Source organism: Heterodontus francisci, chromosome 14, assembly GCF_036365525.1.
Source record: "Heterodontus francisci isolate sHetFra1 chromosome 14, sHetFra1.hap1, whole genome shotgun sequence".
NCBI classification, from domain to species: Eukaryota; Metazoa; Chordata; class Chondrichthyes; order Heterodontiformes; family Heterodontidae; genus Heterodontus; species Heterodontus francisci.
Window position 1 is genome coordinate 30,909,898 of NC_090384.1, and position 21,490 is coordinate 30,931,387.

Sequence of the window (21,490 nt, forward strand, 5' to 3'; positions counted from 1 at the left end):
AGATGAATAGGCAGGATACTTTGGTAAGGATTTTGTAATCTGCAGGTCTCAGTACCCAGAAAGTGCTGGGAACTACTGCAAAAACCTGATCAGAAAATGGACAGCAAAAGTTAGGAAATCACCTGTCACACATTTCCCCTTAGATCTTATCAGTATGTGTGGGAATTGAACAAATTTGAATCTGTGGGTACTGCTAATGCTGTGAATAGAGGGTGAGTCATACTGAACCCAGACCCTTCACTGTCCTGCATCTTTGGGTCCACTCATGATGGGGTACTTATTCCAGACTTGTCCAGAACTGGTAATTGTGATGACTGCATTACATTTTATGACAATATTATCTGATACTATACATTGCATAGCTCCAAGTCCCTACAATCTCAAGATGCTCTTTAAAGAAAACAGGGTGGAGGCAAAAGACATTGCATTTCAAGAATAATAATTCAATGTCTATATAAGTGGGACTGCCTCTGCTGGCTCAGTGAGTTTATCTAGTGAATAAACTCCATGCACTTCCTTCAAGTAAAAGGTGTCGCTATGGGTACCCGCATGGGTCCTAGTTATGCCTGTCTTTTTGTGGGATATGTCGAGCATTCTTTGTTCCAGTCCTACTCAGGCCCCCTCCCCCAACTCTTTTTCCGGTACACTGATGACTGTATCGGTGCCGTTTCCTGCTCCCGCCCCGAACTAGAAAACTTTATCAACTTTTCTTCCAATTTTCACCCTTCTCTCATCTTTACGTGGTCCATCTCTGACACTTCCCTTCCCTTCCTCGACTTCTCTGTCTCCATCTCTGGGGATAGGTTGTCTACCAATATCCATTATAAGCCCACTGACTCCCACAGCTACCTCGACTACACTTCTTCACACCCTACCTCCTGTAAGGACTCCATTCCATTCTCCCAGTTTCTCCGTCTCCGACGCATCTGCTCTGATGATGCTACCTTCCATGACGGTGCTTCTGATATGACCTCCTTTTTCCTCTACCGAGGATTTCCCTCCACTGTGGTTGACAGGGCCCTCAACTGTGTCCGACCCATTCCCCGCACCTCTACCCTCACCCCTTCCCCTCCCTCCCAGAACCGTGACAGGGTTCCCCTTGTCCTCACTTTTCATCCCACCAGCCTCCATATCCAAAGGATCATCCTCCGCCATTTCCGCCACCTCCAGCGTGATGCCACTACCAGTCGCATCTTCCCCTCCCTTCCCCTGTCAGCATTCCGAAGGGATCGTTCCCTCCGCGACACCCTGGTCCACTCCTCCATTACCCCCACCACCTCGTCCCCGTCCCAGGGCACCTTCCCCTGCAATCGCAGGAGGTGTAATACCTGCCCATTTACCTCCTCTCTCCTCACTATCCCAGGCCCCAAACACTCCTTTCAGGTGAAGCAGCGATTTACTTGTACTTCTTTCAATGTAGTATACTGTATTCGCTGCTCACAGTGTGGTCTCCTCTACATTGGGGAGACCAAGCGCAGACTGGGTGACCGCTTTGCGGAACATCTCCGCTCAGTCCGCAAGCAGGACCCTGAGCTTCCGGTTGCTTGCCATTTCAACACTCCCCCCTGCTCTCATGCTCACATCTCTGTCCTGGGATTGCTGCAGTGTTCCAGTGAACATCAACGCAAGCTCGAGGAACAGCATCTCATCTACCGATTAGGCACACTACAGCCTGCCGTACTGAACATTGAGTTCAATAATTTCAGAGCATGACAGCCCCCCATTTTGCTTTCATTTTTAGCTATTTTTTCTTCCTTTTTTTTTACATTCCTTTTTACATTTTTTACAATCTTTTTTTGCATTTATTTCATTTCATCTTAGTTTGTTCAGTTTGCTTACCCACTGTATTTTTCAGGTTGTTTTTCTTCAGGTTTGCACTTGCTGCTGTTCAATATTCAATGTATTCACACCTAATCTGTACGAATGCTTTGTCTTTCAACACACCATTAACATATTGTTTGCCTTTTCTCTGTGACCTTTTGGTCAGCTATGTGGCCTGGTCCAATCTGCACCTTCTCCTTTGTTATCTCTTGCCCCACCCCCACCTCACTTGTTTATAATCTGTGACTTTTCTAATATTTGTCAGTTCCGAAGAAGGGTCACTGACCCGAAACGTTAACTCTGCTTCTCTTTCCACAGATGCTGCCAGACCTGCTGAGTGATTCCAGCATTTCTTGTTTTTGTTATCTAGTGAATAGTTGAGTCATACCTCCTGGGCTGAGAGAGCTGATCTCAGCCTGGCTGCTAGTTGGGATGCTACATTTAGCCTCAGACACCCTGGCTTGGAAGGGAGGATAAAATCAACCCAGATTTATGCTCCCAGTCACTATCCCGTGGCTGTAGGCGAAAATGCATGTTTGTTCGAGGCGATCAATTCAGCTGTGATGACCCTTGCAGTTGAACAGTCTGGCAACACTCAGAGGGCAATTTTGATCTATCCTGCCCTGTAGGAAACTGGAGAGATTAGGGCCAATGCTGGTTTAACACTTTATTCCATTTTATTCTCCACTGATATCAGTAATATTATAAAACCTGTGTTCCACCCGATCTCATGAGTTTCTCACCCGACGAGTTAGTTACAGTAATTCCCTCAGGGTCTAGGCTTAACATGAGTAATGGTCGCTGAGGTGAAATATCAGCGGGTGACTGGCAACACACAGCTTCAAAGTGTTCTGAGTGTACTAACGGGTCACAAATTGCCAGGAAAAACAGAGTCTCCCAATTTACATCCACAGAAATTTCAGCTCCAGCATACTGACCTGCACCTATTTTTGCTGAATTTCTCCCACTATTACACAATATCTGCAAACCTGCAACTCAATCACTTTGATCACACTGCTGTGTTTCAGAGGTCAGTGACTGTAGGCCGAGGAATAACAACACAAAAAACAGCATAAACTGAAAGTTAAAAGACTGACCAGTGGGCAAACTCAGATTTCTATCTTTTGATTGTTCCTGTTATGGGGATCAATCTATAAGGGGAAAAAATAAATAATATCTGACTGGAACAACTGTTACTTAGAACAAGGAAAAAATATTACAGGCCAGACTGGAAACTTCTCCAGAAGAGAGAAGTAAATACTCCATTCCATTCCTAAAGTTTGTAAAACTTTAGCCCCAAACTCCAATGAACACTCAAGGGCCAGTTTTTCACAGGATGTGCTGCTGGTGTAGGAACTCTGGACACACACGTTGGACAAAATAGGTCCTAATTTGTTTCCTTCCTTTTCAATTTCTCTGTTCCTCCCCTGAAGACATTGAATCCCTAATGGGTTACGGTTTCACACATTCACCAGCAGCTGTCTCAAATTGCTGCTAGGTATCAGTCAGCTATTTGACTGCAAGAGGCATCACAACTGCAGTAGAACCTGCTGTCACCCAATATCTAAATGGGCAAACTTTCCTATGGAAATTGAGGTGTTTAAGATAATTAAAGGAGTTGACAGGGGAAATAGAGAGAAACAATTTCCTCTGGTGGTGAGTCCAGACAATGGAGTATAACCTTAAAATTAGAACTAGACCATTTAGGCATGTGCCAGGAAGCACTCCTTCATACAAAGGTGTCACACACAACAGATGTGCTATGATACAACAATCAAGGACTAACTCTGAAGAGTTATCTAAAACAGACTTTGTCTTTTTTAAAAATTAACCTTTATTTTAAAAAGTGAATAATGGTCCAAAATGGTCACCAAAGAAAAAGGGGATTGGCCTTTTGTGTATTCAAACAGTCTGACAAAGACAAAAGACAAATCTCCAAAGCCAAAAGGTGTTAATGAAATCAACCTTACACCTATCCGAAAAACATTCCGGAATTGAATGACTTCTTCTGAAACAAAGGAGGTGTGAAGTAGCCACGTCCTGGACCATTGTGCAATCACCCTGGGGAAGAGAGGAGAATGTCTCCTACCAGGAGGTGAGAGGTGACACAGTTTACCTTAAAAAAACAGCTAGAGAGAGACTGACCCAGAAGGTGAAGCTACTTATAACAGCTTGAGTTCCAGCCAAGCTAGGAAGCACAGTGTCCTGCTGAAAAAATCCGATATCTACAGCAATAAGAGCTAGAAGTAACCCACCATCTTCAACAGAACCTTCAATCAAGAGAGAAATCGATAATCATCTCAGGCCTGCATCCATCTAGAACTTGACTCAGAAGAGAATTCAACAGGTTTATTGTAACCTATTTCCCCACTGAAAATCACCTTCCTCTTTCCTTTCTCTATCAGTTTCGTGTGTGTGTGTGCGAGTGAATGCATGACTCGAGGCGGTCGCGACAATTATGGGATAAGGCATATTTATCAATAAACAACTGACTTGCTGTTTTTAAAACCTACAAGAAAACCTGTCGCTGTCTGTTTATTTGAAAAATAAAACACCAAGGGGCTAAACTCTAATACAAATACACTTGCTGAGGTCAGGTGAGGAAGTTGAGCAGTGGGAACCATCCACATCATACTATGTGGCCGTAACAAAGGTTAGTGACAATCTGGAACTCTGTCCCCCAAAAAGCTGTCGAGGCCAGGGGTTAATTAAAAATTTCAAAACTGAGATTAATGGATTTTTGTTAGGCAAAGTTATTAAGGATTAAGAACCAAGGAGGGTAGATGGAGTTAAGTTATGGATTAGCAATGATCTAATTTGATGGTGGAACAGACTTGAGCGGCTGAACCCCCTTTCCTATGTCCCTAATTACTGGAACGTGCTTGGGACCAACAACTGGACAATCATATCAGGAGTGCCTAAGTCCATTCTCACTGAGCAGCTTCCGGTGCTGTCCCATATCGCTTGCCTGCCATTCACCGCAACACCACTGTGCTCTGGGAGATGGAAAAAGTCAAGAGCAACACTGACCTTCCCCTTCACGAAGACTTAAAAAACCCACCAAGAAAGTGCTTAAAACCATGCCAGCCACTCTGGGAAACAGCAACTAAATTCATGCAGCTGGTATAAACCAACTATCCAGATGGACTGAACAGTGGGACTCATGCAGCATAAAAAAAAAACTGATCATTGACTCAACAGCAAAAGGTCCCTGGTGTCAACCTCCTTCAAAGACAGTGGACAGCGCTCAACCGAATCTGCACAGGGTATTGTCAATGTGGCCACCTGCTCCATAAGTGTAAGATGAGGGATGACCCAAAGTGCAATTGTGGCCTCGTGTCCCACACCGTGGAACACATCACATCAACCTGCCCAATAAGATGTGTTTCGGGAGGTACCTCATTTCTCCACTTGGCGTCTCAGGAGGCCATCGAATGGATGGCCAAAATAGACATCCCATTAGAAAGCATTCCCATCTTATGAAAGTAGTATAATGTTCCACTGCTTGTTGTATAATATACATTGCTCGCCATATATCTCATTGCTCATATAACTTTCCATTATTCATATACCATTGCTCGCTGTACACCAACCTACTGGATCTTAGTGAAAATCCCATTGCACATTATAGAATATCCCACTACTCGTGGTATGATAATCCATTGTATATAAAATATCTCACCGTGTATCTCACTGCTTGCTGAATTATGTCTCATGTCTAGCTGTATAGTATCCCATTACTTACTGATTAATCTCCCACTGTTCCTTACACAATATACCATGTGCAGCTGTATGATATACCGCTGTACACTACCTGACCATTTACCATATAATATTCCACTGCTCACTGAGTTTCCCACTGCTTCTTGAATAATATTCTACTTCTAGCTTTACAATATCCTACTGCTTGTTGTATAATGTCCTACTGTTTTCGGGATGTGGGCGTTACTGGCAAGACTGGCAGTTATTGCCCATGCCTAGTTACCATTGAGAAGGTGGTGATGGAGCCTTTTTCTTGAACCGCTGCAGATGCTGTGTGGTTTGGAGGGGAACTTGGTGGTGATGTTGTTCCCATGCACTCGCTGCCCTTGCCCTTCTAGATGGTGGAGCTCATGGGTTTGGGAGGTGTTACCAAAGAAGTCTTGGTGACTTGCTGCAGTGCATCCTGCAGATAGTATCTACTTCAGCCACAGTGCGCCAGTGCTAGAGGGAGTAGATGTTTTAAGCTAGTAAATGGGGTGCCAATCAAGTGGACGGCTTCGTGCTGGATGGTGTCGAGCTTCTTGAGTGTTTTTGGAGCTGCACCCATCCAGTGAAATTGCTGTGGAGCAGAGGATGATGGTGCGGATAGTGGACAAGTCTACTTTATTGGGTACTTGTGGGCTTGACTGGTTCTGCATTGAGCACAATAGGAATGTAAACGAAGGGATGATCAATTAAAACTAGTCTTTAGCCTTTTGAGCATCAGTGGGAATATCCAAGCTTGGTCTAAATACCCTTCTCTGCCAGTGATTGCTGATGAGCCTCCTCATCGACATGTATAATTTGCAACAGATTACAATAATCTTGGCAATCTTGTCAGGGCTATATTGCAACACCCCCAAATCTGTCTAAGCATCCGAACCTTTGCCTCAACTTTCCGATGCTATGTTTTATTATAATGCTGGAGTGCCTCATGATATCACTCTTTAGCTTTTGTCCTCAAGGGCCCTTTTAAATAATAATGGCACCACAGAATGCTGTATTATAAAGGGTTTATGCTGCTATCACAGACTAGCTGCACATTCATGGAACTGGAACTCTTGTCTGTAAAGGCGGCTGTGGAATGGAGTCTAGAGTGGCATCTTCTCTTTGGGCAAACTTGCCCTGTGAAAAATGTGCAATACTCTCTTCGCTGCTTGCTGCTTTCCATGTGGAAATTGAAGGAATTAATCCTTGTAACTAAGGCAATCTGCTACCTGCTTCATAATCATGCACTCCTGGCTGTATAATTTGCATATATTTGTTGCTGTTGCTTGGAAGGTTTGTGTAGCATAAAAGTTAAACCACTGGCAATTCTATTCCTTTTCCGGAACTGGTCTGAAGGTGTTGCTCCACTAGACAACATGATTTCTATGACTGCCTCCTTAGTGACGAGTATCCGATGAAGATATATCCCTTCAGACATGTTGTTTATTGGCCCATAGGCATGAGGGGGTGCAGCAAGGCCAGGTCAGTTGTAAATTCACCTTCCTCTTATTCTTCCTCAGATCCTCATCTTGTTTCAGCAAAAACAACAAACAGAGAGGGATATCTAGCAGATGCCAATCCTCAGACCTGTGGTTGCAGCATCTTAAATTGTAACTGCCAAAAAGCCACACGCTGATAAACAGAACTGATGAAAAATTCCCCCATCCACCACCTTAAGCATTTACTCCTTCCACCACTGACACACTGTGACACCAGTGTGTACCATCTACGAGATGCAGCAACTCACCACACCTCTTTCAACAGCACCTTCCAAACCCACGACCTCTTCCACCCAGAAGAACAAGGACAGCAGACACATGGGAAAATTACCACCTGCAAGTTCCCCTCTAAGCCACACACCATTCTGACTTGGAACGATATCACCATTCCTTCCTGTCGCTGGATCAAAATCCTGGAACTCCCTCCCTAACAACACTGGTTTGTACCCACACCAGATGGACTGCAGTGGTTCAAGAAAGCAGCTCACCACCACCTTCTCAAGAGCAATTAGGGATGGGCAACAAATGCTGGCCTAGCCAGCGACGCCCACATCCTGCGAAATGAATTTTAAAAAGTGTTTCTGAGAAAAGAGACACGCTGTCGAAGCTTTTCATCTTACACTCATCAGGACAGACGCAAGAATGCCAAATTTCAAATGGGGCAACAATTCATACTACATGAGAAAAGGGTGCTGATTGGTTGAGGCATTGCCATGGGGAATGCACCAGGGAACTACAGTCCCCACACTTTTGTTTAATTCAAAACAAGCACAACGCCTGGTCATGTTCCTTTTGCTTGCAGAGGACAGGTCTCTGCATATGAATATCTGTAGCTTCTAGCAAGCATAAGTGAGCCACACTGTGAGCCTGACTGATAATCTTAATTTGGTTGTAATTCCAAGCACACTTGGGATGGTTCAGCAAGTTCTGTCCAATTGTGGAATCACATCTAACGTTATACATTGTATTCTGAATTTTGCAGGTACAGGCTGGTTGTGCACGGTCAGTCCCCTTCCTATTGCCAACAGCCGAAGGGATGTGCTGTTTGATAAGATCTGCCAGTCATTGGGACGTACAGCCTACGTGCCTGGCATTGCATCGGACTGGAATTCATATACCACATTCCTCATTTGTGTGCTAGGTAGAATGTCTTTTTGACTTGACGGCAGCATCCTGTTAGTGGAAAATACCACTTGTGTTGCTACTGCACAGCAGCAGTGTGAAACAGCTAGCTTCACCTACTGCTCACATTTTTGAGCTACCTTACCCTTCCAGGGTAATCTGAGGTAGACTGGGCACTTTTCAGGTCCAAAAGCAACAGCCTTAGGCCCATTCATGAATATGTGTGATACACAATGAGCAATGATCTGATCAGGGTAGCCATTATCCTGAAGAAAGAAGTGCAAAAAGCTGCATGGAGAATGAGTACCGCAGTAAAACAAAGGTCCAAAGCTAACAGTGACACTAGTGACACTCTCCACGCTAGCTCTGGTCACTCGTCATCTCTCTATCTCCCACCATGCCACTTCCTCACTCATCTTCTCCATGAGACCCACCTTCTGCCTCCTTGATCCCCTCTTAACCTCTGACCACGTAATTTCCACAGTCGGGTCCCCTGCCAGTTGACATTGTTAATGGTTACCTTTGCTTAGGCATTGTCCCCTAACCTTTTAAAACTGTTGTCATTGCTTGCTTCCTGAAAAACCCACCTTGTCCTAACCATCCTCTCATTTTTCCATCCCATCTCCAACATCACTTGATTCTCTAAGGTTCTTGAATGTGTCATCTCCTGCCAGCTCCATGCCCATTTCTCTCAAAACTTCCTGTTTGAATCCCTCCTTCTACCCTGCTCACAACATGGGCCAAAGGCAGGAACCACATCCTCTGTGGTTATAAGCCTTAACCTCTCTATGGCCTTTGATGTCATCCCACTGCATCGTCTCTCCTCCACTTCCCACGTCTGTGGGACAGCCCTTAATTGGTTCCACTCCAATCTATTCATATGCAAACACGTTACCAGCAATGGCTTCTCTGCCCACTGCCCCATTGATACCTCCAATGTAGTCAGCACATCCCCAGCAACAGCTTCTCTTTCTAACCCCACGCTATTTGTTTCCTTGGCCTCCTTCTCTTTCTCATTTATATGCTGCTCCTTGGTAACATCATCCACACACCTCGGTTTATGTAATGCTGATGACATCCATCTCTACCTCTTCATCGTTTCTCTGAACCCAAGCACCCCTGTGATGTGAGATAGCCCGTTTAACATTAACTCATGGATGAGCAACAACCTCCTCCAACTTAACAGCTGGAAAACCAAAGCTACTGGTTTTGTCATAAGCCTGCTTGTTTAGCGCTGATTATATCACTCTCCTGACCAATCTCTCGGCTTGACCAGAGTGTGCTAAATTTTGGCATCTTTAGTTTAGTTTAGTTTTAGTTTAGAGATACAGCACTGAAACAGGCCCTTCGGCCCACCGAGTCTGTGCCGAACATCAACCACCCATTTATACTAATCCTACACCAATCCCATATCCCTACCTGTCCCTATATTTCCCTACCACCTACCTATACTAGGGGCAATTTATAATGGCCAATTAACCTATCAACCTGCAAGTCTTTGGCATGTGGGAGGAAACCGGAGCACCCGGAGAAAACCCACGCAGACACAGGGAGAACTTGCAAACTCCACACAGGCAGTACCCAGAATTGAACCCGGGTCGCTGGAGCTGTGAGGCTGCGGTGCTAACCACTGCGCCACCCTCTTGTGAGATCCTTAGCTGAGTTTCAAACCGCATAACCCATCAAACACCAAGATTTCCACTTGTGCAATATTGCCCACCTCTGCTGTTATCTCAGCTGCTGACATGCTTACCATACTTTCCGAATTACTGGACTCAATTATTCCAATTCCTTCCTCTCGGACCTCCCAGACTCCACCTCTGGCCTTCTGTGCATTCCCTCCTCCCCTTTAGTCCATCATTTAAGGCGCAGCCTTCAGCTGCCGAGGCCCCATTTGTGGCCTGACCTCCCTGAACCTCCTGGGCTCTACACTTCTCTCATCCTTTAAAAGCTTTCTTAAAACCAGGCCTACTGAGAATTTTCAGTTCCCTCTCCCAATCACTCCTTTCATCACTCAGCATCCACTTCTACCTTTATCTTATTTTGTGAAGTCATTATTTTATGTTAAAAGCAGTATATAAAAAGGGAATTTTTGCTGCTGTCATGCTACTAATAATGGCACTCCTTTGACAGTACAATACCCAAAATGATTGAAAGGGTCTTCAATGCAGCTCCCATTTTAAACAGGCACTTAATAATTTCAGAACATGCCCAACACTGAATCACAGTGTGATTGGTATGATTTTAGAAAATTTAATCAACAGATCGCATGAACAGACAATCAACCCCTGCTCTCAAAATGGGACAATAAACAGAATTATCACCTGCTTGATTATCTGCCCCCTCTGCACACCCAATCAACACGGGCACCACCAACCCACCCAGCTGCATTAGCAGCACCAGGACCTGACTTCCTGGTGTGTGTGAGAGAGGGCGTGTGAAAGGGAGAGAGGGCGTGGGAGAAAGTGTGCGTGAGAGAGAGGGAGTGTGAAAGGGAGAGAGGGAGTGTGATAGGGAGAGAGGGAGTGTGAAAGGGAGAGAGGGAGTGTGAAAGGGAGAGAGGGCGTGGGAGAAAGTGTGTGTGAGAGAGTGGGAGTGAGTGGGAGAGAGGGAGTGTGAAAGGGTGAGAGGGCATGGGAGAAAGTGTGTGTGAGAGAGAGGGAGTGAGTGGGAGAGAGGGAGTGTGAAAGGGAGAGAGGGCGTGGGAGAAAGTGTGTGTGAGAGAGAGGGAGTGATTGGGAGAGAGGGAGTGTGTGGGAGAGAGGGAGTGTGAAAGGGAGAGAGGGTGTGGGAGAGAGTGTGTGTGAGAGAGAGAGGGGGCGTGCGTGGGAGAGAGAGAGGGGGCGTGCGTGGGAGAGAGAGAGGGGGCGTGCGTGGGAGAGAGAGGGGGCGTGCGTGGGAGAGAGAGGGGGCGTGCGTGGGAGAGAGAGAGAGGGGGCGTGCGTGGGAGAGAGAGAGGGGGCGTGCGTGGGAGAGAGAGAGGGGGCGTTCGTGGGAGAGAGAGAGAGGGGGCGTTCGTGGGAGAGAGAGAGAGGGGGCGTGCGTGGGAGAGAGAGAGGGGGCGTGCGTGGGAGAGAGAGAGGGGGCGTGCGTGGGAGCGAGAGGGGGCGTGCGTGGGAGAGAGAGAGGGGGCGTGCGTGGGAGAGAGAGAGGGGGCGTGCGTGGGAGAGAGAGAGGGGGCGTGCGTGGGAGAGAGAGAGGGGGTGTGTGTGGGAGAGAGAGAGGCAGTGTGTTCCAGATTCCAACCACCCTCTGGGTGAGATTCTTTTTCCTCAAATCCCCTCTAAACCTCCTGCCCCTTACCTTAAACCTATGCCCCCTGGTTATTGACACCTTCGCGAAGGGAAAGAGTTTCTTCCTATCTAACCTATCAATGCCCCTCATAATATTGTATACCTCAATCAGGTCCCCCCTCAGCCTTCTCTGCTCTAAGGAAAACAACGCGGGCCTATCCTGTCTCTCTTCATAGCTGAAATGCTCCAGCCAAGGCAACATCCTGGCGAATCTCCTCTGCACCCTCTCCAATGCAATTACATCCTTCCTATAGTGTGGTGCCCAGAACTGTACACAATACTCCAGCTGTGGCCTAACCAGCGTTTTATACAGCTTCATCATAACCTCCCTGTTCTTATATTCTATGCCTCGGCTAATAAAGGCAAGTATCCCATATGCCTTCCTAACCACCTTATCTACCTGTGCCTTCAGTGATCTATGGACAAGTACACCAAGGTCCCTCTGACCCTCTGTCGTTCCTAGGGTCCTACCATCCATTGTATATTCCCTTGCCTTGTTAGTCCTCCAAAATGCATCACCTCACACTTCTTAGGATTAAATACCACTTGCCACTGCTCCGCCCACTTACCAACCCATCTATATCGTCCTGTAATCTAAGACTTTCCTCCTCACTATTTACGTCACCAGCAATTTTCGTGCCATCTGCGAAATTACTGATCATATGTCCTATATTCATGTCTAAATCATTAATGTACACTACAAACAGCAAGGGTCCCAGCACCGATCTGCGCCATAGACCACTGGTCACAGGCTTCCAATCGCAAAAACAACCCTCGACCATCACCTGCTGTCACTAGCCAATTTTGGATCCAATTTGCCAAATTGTCCTGAATCCCGTGGGCTCTTAGCTTCTTAACCAATCTCTCATGCGGGGCCTTATCAAAAGCCTTAATGAAATCCATGTGGACGACATCAACTGCTTTATCCTCATCTACACATCTAGTCACCTCGAAAAATTCAATCAAGTTAGTTCGACATGATCTCTCCCTGTAGATTCTATACCCTGGAATACTGAGCTGTCAGTCCTGCCCCTCCCTCAACCATGTCTCTGTGATAGCAATAATATAATCCCATGTGCTAATCATCGCCCTCAATTCATTCTGCCTTACTAGTAAGACTCCTTGCATTAAAATAGATACAATCCAACCTTGCATTTTCACTTGTGCCTTAACAGGTCTATATTTGTTCTGCCTTCCAGACTGACTCAGTTTCTCTTTTATATTTGACTGTGCATCACCCCCGACTGTACCTTCATCTGTATCCCATCCCCCTGCCAAATTAGTTTAAACCCCCCTCCAACAGCACTCGCAAACCTCCCAGCAAGGATATTAGTCTCGTTCCAGTTCTGGTGCAACCCGTCCAACTTGTACAGGTCCCACCTCTGACAGAAACAGACTCAGTGATCCAGGAAACTAAAGCCCTCCCTCCTGCACCACCTCCTCAGCCATGCACTCATCTGCTCTATCCTCCTATTACTATACTCACTAGCACGTGGCACCGGGAGTAATCCAGAGATTACAACCTTTGAGGTCCTGCTTTTTAATCTGCTACCTAGCTCCCTAAATTCCTGTTGCAGAACCTCATCCCTCTTTCTAACTATGTCGTTGGTACCAATATGTACCACAACCTCTGACTGTTCACCCTCCCCCTTCAGAATGTCCTGCAGCTGCTCCATGACATCCTTGACCCTAGCACCAGGGAGGCAACATACCATCCTGGAGTCACTTTTGCGGCCACAGAAATGCCGATCTGTACCCCTTACGATAGAATCCCCTATCACTATAGCTCTTCCACTCCTTTTCCTCCCCACCCGTAGTGCCACAGACTTGGCTCTTACTGCATTCCCCTGAGAAGCTATCTCCCCCAACAGTATCCAAAGTGGAAAATCTGTTAGATAGGGAGATGGACCCAGGGGATTCCTGCACTACCTGCCAAGTTCTTCTACTCTGCCTGCTGGTCACCCATTCCCTTTCTGCCTGAGCAGTCTCTACCTGCGGTGTTACCACGTCCCTGTACATGCTATCCACAATGATCACAGTCTCACAAATGCTCCACAAGGTCTCCAGCTGCCGCTCCAGATCATAAACGTGGAATTCGAGTAGATGCAGCTGGAGACATTTCCTGCACACTTGTTCACCCTGGACACTGGAAGTGTCCCGACTTCCCACATTGCCAGGAGAAGCATTCGATTCTGCCGAGCTGCCCTGCCATTACTTACCCTTAATTTATACCCTTAAATTACCCAAAAATTAACTTATTTACATTAGGAACCTTGATTCCCGAAAAAAGTGAGATAGAGACTGTGTGAGGGAGAGGGGGAGTGCGCGGGAGAGAGAGAGAGGGGGAGTGCGCGAGAGAGAGAGGGGGGTCGCGCGAGACAGAGAGAGGGGGGTCGCGCGCGAGAGAGAGAGAGGGGGGTCGCGCGCGAGAGAGAGAGAGGGGGGTCGCGCGAGAGAGAGAGAGAGGGGGGTCGCGCGAGAGAGAGAGAGAGGGGGGGTCGCGCGAGAGAGAGAGAGAGGGGGGTCGCGCGAGAGAGAGAGAGGGGGGTCGCGCGAGAGAGAGAGAGGGGGGTCGCGCGAGAGAGAGAGAGGGGGGTCGCGCGAGAGAGAGAGAGGGGGGTCGCGCGCGAGAGAGAGAGGGGGGTCGCGCGAGAGAGAGAGAGGGGGGTCGCGCGAGAGAGAGAGAGGGGGGTCGCGCGCGAGAGAGAGAGAGGGGGGGTCGCGCGCGAGAGAGAGAGAGGGGGTCGCGCGCGAGAGAGAGAGAGGGGGGTCGCGCGCGAGAGAGAGAGAGGGGGGTCGCGCGAGAGAGAGGGGGGTCGCGCGAGAGAGAGAGAGGGGGGTCGCGCGAGAGAGAGAGAGGGGGGTCGCGCGAGAGAGAGAGAGGGGGGTCGCGCGAGAGAGAGAGAGGGGGGTCGCGCGAGAGAGAGAGAGGGGGGTCGCGCGAGAGAGAGAGAGGGGGGTCGCGCGAGAGAGAGAGAGAGGGGGGTCGCGCGAAAGAGAGAGAGGGGGGTCGCGCGAAAGAGAGAGGGGGGGTCGCGCGAGAGAGAGAGAGGGGGGTCGCGCGAGAGAGAGAGAGGGGGGGTCGCGCGAGAGAGAGAGAGGGGGTTCGCGCGAGAGAGAGAGAGGGGGTTCGCGCGAGAGAGAGAGAGGGGGTTCGCGCGAGAGAGAGAGAGGGGGTTCGCGCGAGAGAGAGAGAGGGGGTTCGCGCGAGAGAGAGAGAGGGGGTTCGCGCGAGAGAGGGGGGGGTCGCGCGAGAGAGAGAGAGGGGGGTTGCGCGAGAGAGAGGGGGGGTCGCGCGAGAGAGAGAGAGGGGGGTCGCACGCGAGAGAGAGAGGGGGGGGTCGCGCGCGCGAGAGAGAGAGGGAGAGAGGGGGGTCGCGCACGAGAGAGAGAGAGGGAGAGCGGGGGGTCGCGCACGAGAGAGAGAGAGAGAGAGAGGGGGGTCGCGCGCGAGAGAGAGAGAGAGAGAGAGGGGTCACGCGAGAGAGAGAGAGAGGGGGGTCGCGCGAGAGAGAGAGAGGGGGGGGGATTTTAGACTCACCAACCTGTCATTGCCTGGTTTATCCCTGCTACCCTTCTTAAATATTGGTACCACATTCGCTGTCCTCCAATCCTCTGGAACCTCTCCTGTGGCCAGAGAGGATTTGAAAATTTGTGTCAGAGGCCCTGCTATCTCCTCCCTTGCCTCACATAACAGCCTGGGATACATCTCATCTGGGCCTGGGGATTTATCCACTTTTAAGCCCGCTGAAACAGCTAATACTTCTTCCCTTTCAATGCTAATATGTTCACGTATATCACAATCCCCTTCCCTGATCTCTACATCTACATAGTGCTTCACCAGAGTGAACACAGATGAACAACAATCATTTAAAACCTCACCTATGTCCTCCCACTCCACACACAGATTGCCACTTTGGTCCCTAATAGGCCCTACTCTTTCCCTGGTTATCCTCTTGCCCTTAATATACTTATAAAACGCCTTGGGATTTTCCTTTATCTTGCCCGCCAGTGTATTTTCATGCCCCTCTTCGCTCTCCTAATTACTTTTTTAAGTACCCCCCTACACTTTCTATACTCCTCTAGGGCGTCCGCTGTTTTCAGCCCTCTGAATCTGCCATAAGCCTCCTTTTTTTTCTGATCCAATCCTCTATCTCCCTTGGCATCCAGGGTTCCCTGGACTTGTTGTAACTACCCTTCACCTTGACGGGCACATGTTGGCTCTGAACTCTCACTATTTCCTCTTTGACTGACTCCCACTGGTCTGATGTAGACTTTCCTACAAGTAGCTGCTCCCAATCCACTTTGGCCAGATTCTGTTTTATCATATTAAAATCAGCCTTCCCCCAGTTCTGTACCTTTATTTCTGGCCCATCTTTGTCCTTTTCCGAAACTACCTTAAATCTTTAAGCCTTTTGCACTGAGACTATCCCAGTTGATATTGGGGAAGTTGAAATCCCCCACTATTATTACCCTATTATCTTTACACCTCTCTGAGATTTGTCTACATATCTGCTCCTCTATCTCTTCTTGACTGTTTTGAGGACTGTAGTACACTCCCAGCCAAGTGATTGCCCCCTTTTTGTTTTTAAGATCTACCCATATGGCCTCATTTGAGGAACATTCTAAGATATCATCCCTCCTTACTGCAGTAATTGACTCCTTTATCAACAGTGCAATTCCACCTCCTCTCTTACCCCCTCCCCTGTCGCACCTGAAGATTCTATACCCTGGAATACTGAGCTGTCAGTCCTGCCCCTCCCTCAACCATGTCTCTGTGATAGCAATAATATCAGAATCCCATGTGCTAATCATCGCCCTCAATTCATTCTGCCTTACTAGTAAGACTCCTTGCATTAAAATAGATACAATCCAACCTTGCATTTTTCACTTGTGCCTTAACAGGTCTATATTTGTTCTGCCTTCCAGACTGACTCAGCTTCTCTTTTATATTTGACTGTGCATCACCCCCGACTGTACCTTCATCTGTATCCCATCCCCCTGCCAAATTAGTTTAAACCCCCCTCCAACAGCACTCGCAAACCTCCCAGCAAGGATGTTGGTCCCGTTCCGGTTCTGATGCAAATCGTTCAACTTGTACAGGTCCCACCTCTGACAGAAACAGACGCAGTGATCCAGGAAACTAAAGCCCTCCCTCCTGCACCACCTCCTCAGCCATGCACTCATCTGCTCTATCCTCCTATTACTATACTCACTAGCACGTGGCACCGGGAGTAATCCAGAGATTACAACCTTTGAGGTCCTGCTTTTTAATCTGCTACCTAGCTCCCTAAATTCTTGTTGCAGGACCTCATCCCTCTTTCTACCTATGTCGTAGGTACCAATGTGTACCACGGCCTCTGACTGTTCACCCTCCCCCTTCAGAATGTCCTGCAGCTGCTCCGTGACATCCTTGACCCGAGCACCAGGGAGGCAACATACCATCCTGGAGTCACTTTTGCGGCCACAGAAATGCCGATCTGTACCCCTTATGATAGAATCCCCTATCACTATAGGCGAGGGGGCGAGGGGGGGGAAAGGGGAGGGCGAGTGAGAGGCGGAGGGCGAGAGGAGGAGTGGGTGTATGAGGGACAGGGTGAGAGGGAGGGGGTGAGAGAGAGAAAGGTTAAGAGAGAGAAAGGGTGAGAGAGAGAAAGGGTGAGAGAGAGAAAGGGTGAGAGTGCAAGAGAGGGAGAGAGTGCAAGAGAGGGAGAGAGAGAGTGCGAGAGAGAGTGCGAGAGTGAGTGCGAGAGAGGGTGTCAGAGAGAGGGTGTCAGAGAGAGGGTGTCAGAGACAGTGAGGCTATGAGTGAGAGAGTGCAAAAGAGGATGCGAGAACGGGTGCGAGAGAGATTGTGAGAGAGAAAGGGTGTTTGAGAGAGAGAGAGGGTGCGAGCGAGAGAGGGCGAGAGAGAGAAAGGCCGAGAGAGAGAGGTTATGAGGAAAGATTGCGAGAGAGCGTGCGAGAGAGAGAAAGGGTGAGAGAGAGAGAGGGTGAGAGAAAGAAAGGGTGAGAGAGAAAGGTTATGAGAGGGAGAGAGTGCGAGAGAGGGAGTGTGAGAGAAAGGATGTGAGAGGGAGAGGGAAAGGGTGTGAGAGAGGGTGTTTGAGAGAGAGTGTGTGAGAGAGTGTTTGAGAGAGTGAAAGAGAGAATGTAAAAGAGAGTGTAAAAGACAGTGTGAGAGTGACTGAGTGTGAGAGAATGTCTGAGAGAGGGTGTGCGAATGTTTTGTGAGTGTACGAGAGACTGTGTGTTTGAGTGTTTTTGTGTGATGGAGGTGTGTGTGAGAGTGATTGTGTGCAGATGTATATGTGTAGGGTAGGCAGTGTGTATGTGGGAAAATGTCAGTTTTGGTGTGTGGGTCTGCGCGATTGTGTGTGCGAGAGAAATTGTGTGTGTGGGCATGGAGAATGTGTGTGGCAGTGATGGGGGGAGAATTTGTTAATGGGAGTTTGTGTGTGTGGATGGATAATCTCACGGGAATTTCGTTTTCAAACCCGGGACACTTGCTCCAGTGTCGGCATTTACGGTATCTCACGTGTATAATGTGCTGACTATCCGTAAACAAGAGATGGATGTCCTGGGAAACTCTGAACAAAGTCACAGCAGGAAACTAAACAACAACAAAAAAGCACCAAAAGGTCCCATTAAAAGCAGCGAGTCGGACCCCCCTGCAGCCCAGCCCAGCTTTTCTCTCTCTCACTCACACACACACACACACACAACTCCGCTTTTCATGAACGGTGAGACGAGCAGGAACCGAGCAATGGGCGAGAATCACTTACCTTGTAATGTTGTCAGATCTGCACACAGCGGGCTGCAGGACAGGATCCGAGCGGTGATCCACTGCTTCCTCCACTGGGGCGTGTGGTACTGAGGAGGGGAGGGAGGTTGGAGGCAGCCCAGTCTCACTCAGAGAGGCAGAGCAGCCGAGAGCATTGTGGCAGGTCGTGTTTAGCAGTGAGGGTGACGCCTCTCGCTCACTGCAGCCTCACTTTATACAGAGTTTAGGTTTCTTTTTGTCTTGTGGGAAGTGTATATTTGTATTCTGAAGACCGTCATTAGCTCGCGAGTGCTTCTGACAGGCTTTATTTTTTGGTGGCCAGACTACTTTTTGGACCAAATCCAACACTTTAATCATTGAGTTTTGTTTCAGTTGCAGCAATTTCTAATCGTGACGAAAAATGAGCAGAAAGCAAATTGAGCGACTCCAGCTAAACAGGCAGGGAGTAGCGTGGAGGGTTTTTTGGTGCGTTCATCGTTCACCGTGCAGTCTTCTGATCTAAGCACTATCTGGTGAATTGAAATAAAGTTCAACTTAAGAAACTCCATGGACTGATGAAACTAAATTCTCAAAGTGAGGGAGGCCTGTTTTGCATAGAATGGCAAAACGGAATCAAAGATTATCATCCAGTGGATATATATTACATGACTTGCATTTATATAGCGCCATTCGCCACGTCAGAGACCCCAAGCGCTTTGGAGCCAATAAAGTACATTTTGAACTGTTTTCACTGTTGTTATATAAGAAAGGCAGCAACCAATTTGCACACAGGAAACTCCTATTTTAATGGTGATGGTTGAGAAATAAGTATTGGCTAGGACACTAGAGAGAGCTGCCCTGCTCTGCTTCACAATGGGATATTTTATATCCACCTAAGAAGGCTGACAGGGCCTTGGTTTTATATCTCATCTGCAGGATAGCACCTCCAATATCTGGATTGTTCCCCGAGAGTTCATACTCTGGAGTGGAACTTGCAGCCACAACCAGTAACCTGAGGCGAAAGTGCTACCAGTGAGCTACAGCTGACACATTGCCCCAAAATCAAAGCAAAATGGGTGGAAGAACATTGTATTCAAGCTCCTTACTTCAAAGCCAAAAGCAGGGGATGATAGGCAGAACCCTAATTCATCTAGATTATTGGCCAGGTCCGCTGGGGGTTGGAAGAGAAAATTGAAAGAGTATATATATATATATATGTTTATGTTATATGATGACACACTTACATTTATAAATTGCCGTATTACAAACCTCATAAAGGTCAGAAAGCACTTCACATACAGTGAATTACTTTGAAGTGCAATCAGATTTATGTAGACAAACACAGCAGCTATCTTGCAGAAAACCCAACAAACTGCATAGAGGTGAATGGCCAGTTAATCTATTTCTCGTGGTTTTGATGGCGAGCGGAATGTTGGATGGAACACCGGGAGAAACGCCTTCATCTTCCAATAGTGCTGGTTGGGATCTTTAACTCCGATCTGAAGCACTTGAAGATGCAGACAGGGCCTTGCTGTAACACATCCTCTGAAAGAGTGCTCCAACAATTCACCACTCCTGGGGTAATGTGTGAGCCCAGATTATGTACTGAATTGTTAAGTGGAGTTTAAACCCACAACGTTTTAACTCAGGGTATATATGGTCTCTCACGCGGAGAACAATAGATACCCGAGAGTGATTACAAGGCAATAATCTCATTAAGGTTTCACAATACTGCAAGAGCAAAGGTTTGGCCATTTATAATCATTACCTGAATCCTGAATAAGATTACAGCTTGTGACCACTCTTATATTACCATGCCATGAGATCTGATCAAGGTCTTTATAATTATGAAAGACTTTAATAAGGTGGATGTGGAGAAACTGTTTCCACTCATAGGTGAATCCAGACAAGGGGCCATAAATGCAAGATAGCCACGAACCAATAAAATAAAGAGTTTAGGAGGAATTTATTTAAAGAGTGGTGAAAATGTGCGACTCGCTGCACATGGAGTGGTTAAAGCAGATTGCCTTAATTCACTTAAGGGGAGGCTTGATGTATCCATAAGGTAAAGTGGAATAAAGTGATAGGCAGTGTGGGAAGAGGTAATTAGAATGGGTGCAGGGCGCGTGGAGTATAAACACAATACTGAAGTAACTAAAAGGTATTCTTATAGGATGGTGAAGATGAAAGTTAAGAAGATGAGCTGGGTGCTACATAAGTGCCTGAAAATTATTGTTGGTGATGAGTGCCATTCTTGCTTCCTTGATCCAATTCCCACTAAACTGCTGACCACCACACTTTCCTTCCTGTACTCCATGCTAGCTGACATTATTAATGGCTCTCTACTCAAGTATTGTCACACTGTCCCCCTCCTTTTCAAAAGTGCCAACATCAACCTGCCAAAAAGAGCCTTGGCTCCTTCTGTCCTTGCAAACTATCGCCCCTGCTCCAACTTCCCTCTCCTCTCCGAAGTCTTTGAAAGTTCTGTCACCTTCCAAATCTGTGCCCATCTTTACTGCAACCTCATGTTTGAATCTCCAATCAGATTTCCATTCCTGCTACAGCACTGAAATAGTCCTTATCAAAGTCACAAATGACATCATCTCTGACTGTGTGGCACTTTCTCTCATCGACCTCCTTGACTGACTGGAGCCTTTGACATGATTGACCATACCATCTTTCTCCAACGACTCTCCTTTGTTGTCCAATTCAATGAGACTGTCCTCACTTTGTTCCACTTTTACCTATCCAATCATAAACAATACAATTACAGCGACTTCTCTTCCTTCCCCAGCACCATTTCCTCTGGAGTTCCCCAAGGATCCATGTTTGATGCCCCTCCCCCACCTTCCACATTTATATGTTGTGCCTTGGCAACATCATCTGAAGTAACAAGGACAGGTTCCAAACGTATGCTGGAGACACCCAGCTCGCCCTCACCACCAGATCTCTCAACCCCTCCAGTCCCTCCGTGCTGCCAGACTGCTTATCAGATATCCAGTCCTGGATAAGCCACAATTTCCTTCAGCTGGACATTGGAAAGACAGAAGCCAGCATCTTAGGCCCCCGCCACAAATACCAAATCCTTGAATCGATTCCAACCCCTGACCGGCCACCATCTCAAGTTGAATCAGACCGTTTGCAACCTCAACATGTCATTTGACGCTACACTGAGCTTCTGATCCCATATTTCTTAACATCACACAGACCACTTGTTCCCACCTCCGTAATATTGCCTTTGACTCAACCCATCTGCTGGTGAA

The 21,490-nt window shown here is 47.5% G+C and overlaps 1 protein-coding gene across 6 annotated transcripts in view; it reads right to left on the minus strand.

The window, feature by feature from the left end:
* Window positions 1-18,479, minus strand: part of LOC137376957 (proline-rich protein 5-like) — a 179,163-nt gene extending 160,684 nt beyond the window's left edge. For 2 of the 6 annotated variants that reach the window (XM_068045956.1, XM_068045954.1), the window contains exon 1: window positions 18,250-18,479. The gene's annotated coding sequence lies outside the window, so the exon portion shown is untranslated. The remainder of the gene's footprint in view (window positions 1-18,249) is intronic. The other 4 variants (XM_068045952.1, XM_068045953.1, XM_068045958.1 and 1 more) reach the window with 4 other exon arrangements.
* Window positions 18,480-21,490: the final 3,011 nt, after the last annotated feature.